At 50.0% G+C, this 5,269-nt stretch overlaps 1 long non-coding RNA gene across 1 annotated transcript; it reads right to left on the reverse strand.

The window, feature by feature from the left end:
- Nucleotides 1–298: 298 nt before the first annotated feature.
- Nucleotides 299–4,212, reverse strand: LOC140910326 (uncharacterized). Its single transcript, XR_012158537.2, has 3 exons — nucleotides 4,074–4,212; nucleotides 3,464–3,589; nucleotides 299–1,758 (listed from the first exon to the last, which is right to left on the reverse strand). It is a non-coding gene; the product is annotated as an uncharacterized LOC140910326 (long non-coding RNA).
- Nucleotides 4,213–5,269: the final 1,057 nt, after the last annotated feature.

Here is a 5,269-nt window from a genome sequence, read left to right on the forward strand (position 1 = left end):
AAGGGAGGGGCAAGGCTGTAGGGTGACTTCAGAGTTCTCTAACAGCTTAGCCTGGTACCGAGCAATCCGAGCCTGGGTGAGCCAAAGCCCTCCCTTTGCATCCAATAAGGCTCGGACCATATGGGGAGTATAGATTTGCATAACCCCTCCCAATGTTAGCTTCTCGGCTTCCTCAAGCAATAGGGCAGTAGCTGCGACCGCCCGTAAACATGCCGGCCAACCCTTTGCAACCTGATCCAGTTGCTTAGAAAAATAAGCCACAGGACGCTTCCATGCTCCTAACAGCTCTGTAAGCACTCCTAGCGCCACCCCCCTTCGTTCATGTACATACAACTGAAACGGCTGAGAGAGATCTGGCAGGCCCAGAGCCGGGGCTTCCATCAATTTTCTTTTCAGGATTTTAAATGCCCTATCAGCCTCTGGGGTCCAATAGAAGGGGTCATGATCTGCTCCTTTTACACAGTCGTACAGGGGTTTAGCCCACAGTCCAAACTCTGGGATCCATATCCTGCAAAAGCCTGCCATACCCAGAAATGCCCTGAGCCGCTTACGGTTACTTGGGGTAGGAACTTGACAGATAGCTTCCTTTCTTTTGCTTGAAAGCTGACGCTCCCCTTGCCTTAGCTGTAACCTGATCCCTCTCCACCTCAGACAACAGGGTTCTCAGGAGGACGTTACAATCATCCCAGTCCGGCTTGTGACTACTGAGGCACCCCTCAAAGACTGATATAAACCTGCTTGGGTTGGTGGAAAACTCTCCTGCCTGTGCTTTGAAAGCTGCTAAGTCTATTGGATTGAATGGCACATGGATGTAAACTTGCATAGTGGTAGCCTGACGTCCATCTGCCCCTGGGCAAGCCACAACAGTCTCGGTAAGCAAAGGATAGAGTCCCACCGAGGGGGCAATCTCTGTAACCCGAGGCATCCTACCCTTATAAGGTGGGGATGTGGGGGCCGAAGGGGACACCGGCTCTGCCATTACAGTGGGGGTGGGGGTCTGGGGACTAACATTAGCTGCTACCGAACCAGTTGGAGTCAGATTACAGCGCTGTAAAATATCTGGTCGAGTACATAAAGTCAGAAACAAATGCGCATACATATGTTCATTCCATTTCCTTGTTCTCTGACAGAACAGGAGTAACTGAAGGATCGTGTTGTAATTAATTGACCCTCCTGGTGGCCACCACTCCTGGTCCTCTAGTTGATATTGAGGCCAGTCAACTGTACAGAATCGTTTTAATTGGCTCTTAGTCATCGGATCCGCACCAAATACCTTCCAGTTTGCTAGAATGCACTCTAGGGGCGTACACCGTGCCCTAACCTCTGAGCTCGGTCCCTGTCCCATACCTACAGGGTAACTCTGGGCGTCCCCAGGTTCCAACAGAGCATATAATCCGGATTTTAAAAGGATCCTACCTTATCCAAGGGACCGGTTCTTCACCGCCGTCCTGTAGCTGCTGCTCCCCCACGTCTAAGGGACCGGTTCTTCACCGCCGTCCACAACAGCTTCTCCACTATATGAGTGCGTTGCACCGTTGTGCCCTCTGGGGTCGATCAAATCGCGTCTCCTCCGAGGCCCCCGATGAACTCACCGGTGCGCGCTGGGCGTCGGTTCTTGTCGCAATCCTCGACCTCCAGGAGGGGTCCGGGCAAGGCTAAATTGCAGCCTCGTCGCCCACCCAGGGACGCCAAAAGCTGTTGCCGGCACCCAGTGCCGAGAGGCTGAACAACAGCTTGAGTGGTTCGTTACCCGGTGTGCTACACCCAATAATCACAACGGGGTGGAGAAGCAGAAAAGTTTATTTGCAGCTGCAAAAAGGTACAGGGAGAATAAAATCTCAAATCCTGCACAACAGAGCAGGAAGTTACACAGGCTTTTATACATCCTTTTTCCCAGCATACTTATCCAATAGCAAGCTGCTCCAAGTATCCATATAGCCAGCCAATCCAGTTCCCAGCTAGTTCCCTGATTCTCTGTATCATTTGTTAAACTATACATAAAGCTGCTTTATTCAGCATTGTTCTTCCATATCTGTCCTGTTTGGCCTTGCTTAGTTTCAGGCAGTCTGACTCTGCAACATACTGTTGCAGATTCTCAGCATAACTGCTGTGTGCGCCTCCAGGCGGGGGGGCCAAGGACACTTGGGCCTAGTACGCAGAGCTGCTGCGAGTGCCTCCAGGCAGGAGGGGGGCCAAGGACACCGGGGCCTAGTGCGAGGGGGCTTCATCGACACTCGTGGTCTTCCATCCCCTCGAGTTACCTAGTGGCCATGCCCCAGTGTTCCCAACACCCAGGTCCATTTCTGCAGAACTACTGCTTAGCCAGTCAGTCCCCATAGTGTAGTGGTGCATGGGATTCTTACATCCTAAGTGCAGAGTCCTGCACTTGTACTTGTTGAACCTCATTAGATTTCTTTTGGTCCAATCCTCCAATTTGTCTCGGTCACTCTGGACCCTATTCCTACTCTACAGCGTATCTACCTCTCCTCCCCCCAGCTTAGTGTCTTCCGCAAACTTGCTGAGGGTGCAATTCATCCCGTCATCCAGATCATAAATAAAGATGTTGAACAAAACCAGCCCCAGGACTAACCCCTGGGGCACTCCGCTTGATACTGGCTGCCAACTAGACATCCAGTCGTTGATCACTACCCGTTGAGCCCAACAATCTAGCCAGCTTTCTATCCACCCATCTTTATGTTGCACAATTCAAAGAGACAAACAGAAATTTCATAGATTAACACAAGAATGCAAGTGATTTTCTCTACTGTGGCATCACGGCTAAGTAATCCTGAGAAAAGCGAACTCTGCAGCCCAGATATTTAATCAGCTTCTGGGCAGCTCGCTACTAACCAACACATTGCTGCAAAATGGAACCTGAAAGGAAAAAAGGAAAAAGCAATCCCAAACATTTCTGAAGCCACTGATTTCTAAAAACCAATTCAAATCCAAATCAATTCAAACTCAAATCAAATGGATTTACATGACAACAGGTTCACTTTTCTTCATTCATAATGCACCCTGCTAACAATTTTTGACAAATTGGATAGATTTTTATCCAAAAGGTATAAACAAGTGATTTATCATTTCATTCCTCAAATAAAGTGTTGTGGATATAAGGATTTAAATTTTAACTTTCATTTATTTTAAGCAGACCCTTTAACATTCTGATTAAAAATAAACAAACAAAAAAAAACCCTTGCATTTGAACTTCTCACTTATCACCTTTTAATATCTTAAAAACCACTTGTAGAAATCTAGATTACCAACAGCCTGGCCTTATGGTAGAAAACTCAGGTTTTGATATTCTAATCTCCAATACTATTGTCCATTTCTAATTAGTCTCCGATTAAGGCCTTAATCCCACAAAACCCCTTAACTTTACAGCTGTCAGCAGTACTATCAAAGTGAGTGGAACTACTCAGAGAGTCTAAAGTTAAAGCACGTGCACTCCGTATTCCCTCACCAAAAACAGTGGCTTGGCCAAGTTGCAGCCATGTTGGTATTAGCTTCTTGCCAGCTCCTCCATCATATGCCCAGTCTCCTAGGGCAGGGGCCGCTTTCAAACTTGGTCCTAGCGGGCATCCCTCAGCTAAGAAAAAAATAAAAACAGTGGTGCTGCTCCCGACACAAGGACCTAGAAATGCGCTACTTTGCAAGAATAGGAGTAATGGAGTAGAATGGCTGTGATCAATCTGAAACGTACAAGAAACACACACGTGGGGGCTCCTCCTCCCTTTTACTTCTTATTCGTGGGGGAAAGACCCTTCCCTCAACACCTTCCCCTACCCATGCTCCTGTGCAGCCCCCACCCAGGGGCCTCACTACAGCTCCTCCGTCTTCGCTCTGCCCCCTGCCCTACTTTAGCTCTCTCCCGCCCAGGGTGCAGCCCCTGCCCAGCTCCCACCCCGGAGCGCTGTCTGTTCCCGGCAACGGGCTCAACCTTTTGCACAGCTCTCCCCTCCCAGGACGCTGCCCCCTGCCGCTGCCCAGCTCCCTCTCCAGCAGGCTGCTCCGTCTGCCCCCAGCGCAGGGGCGCCCACGCACCCAGCTCCCTGCCCTTCGCCCCGCCTCACCTCTGTCTCCCCCGTTCCCTGGTGCCGGGGGACACGGAAAGGGGCGAGCAACTGCTGCCTCGAGCTGCTGCACCGTTTACACGGGCTCCGCCCCCCCCCTCCTCTCTCTCTCTCTCTCTCTCTCTCTCTCTCTCTCCAGGAGTCCGCTGCAAGCCCTGAAGCGACCTTTAGGGCGGGTAGTAGCAGCCCCGGCAGGCCTATGATATCAATACAGTATAGCTCAGCCACACCCACTGCGCGGCCAGGGTGGGGAAACGGATAAACAACGCCGCCTCTGTTTGACAGCGGCCGTTGTAGGGGTTGCGGAGCGTGGGGCGACACATAATGGTGCTTGGGGCAGCATGCACTTTTGGCCTTCTTGCTGTATCAATACTTTGGTGTCACCTGTTAAGCAGCTTTTAAGGGAACGCTGCTCTACTGTTCCTATTCTTCTGCCTTTGCTCTCCAACCTAGTGCAGCGATGCAACCGTAGTGAGCCCTCCAAAGGTCCATTTCTCAATGTAAAACCATTGGGTTCCCTGAACCATAGGCTTCCTTTGTAACCTGGCTCCCCCTACCCTAGACCCCCCCAACCCAGAAACCTCTTCTCAGCCATGATCTCCTAGGTAGTGTTGCCGGCACCCAGTGCGGAGAGGCTGAACAACAGCTTGAGTGGTTCGTTACCCGGTGTGCTACACCCAATAATCACAAGGGGGTGGAGAAGCAGAAAAGTTTATTTGCAGCTGCAAAAAGGTACAGGGAGAATAAAATCTCAAATCCTGCACAACAGAGCAGGAAGTTACACAGGCTTTTATACATCCTTTTATCCAGCATACTTGTCCAATAGCAAGCTGCCCCAAGTATCCATATAGCGAGCCAATTCAGTTCCCAGCTAGTTCCCTGATTATCTGTATCATTTGTTAAGCTATACATAAAGCTGCTTTATTCAGCATTGTTCTTCCATATCTCCCCTGTTTCGCCTTGCTTAGTTTCAGGCAGTCTGACTCTGCAACATATTGTTGCAGATTCTCAGCATAACTGCTGTGTGTGCCTTAGCTGTAACCTGATCCCTCTCCACCTCAGACAACAGGGTTTTCAGGAGGATATTACAGTGGTCTCAATCGGCTTGTGACTACTGAGGCACCCCTCAAAGACTGAAATAAACCTGCTTGCATTCGTTGAGAATTCCCCAGTCTGTGTTTTAAAAGCTGCTAAGT

Source organism: Lepidochelys kempii, chromosome 4, assembly GCF_965140285.1.
Source record: "Lepidochelys kempii isolate rLepKem1 chromosome 4, rLepKem1.hap1, whole genome shotgun sequence".
Classification (NCBI taxonomy): domain Eukaryota; kingdom Metazoa; phylum Chordata; order Testudines; family Cheloniidae; genus Lepidochelys; species Lepidochelys kempii.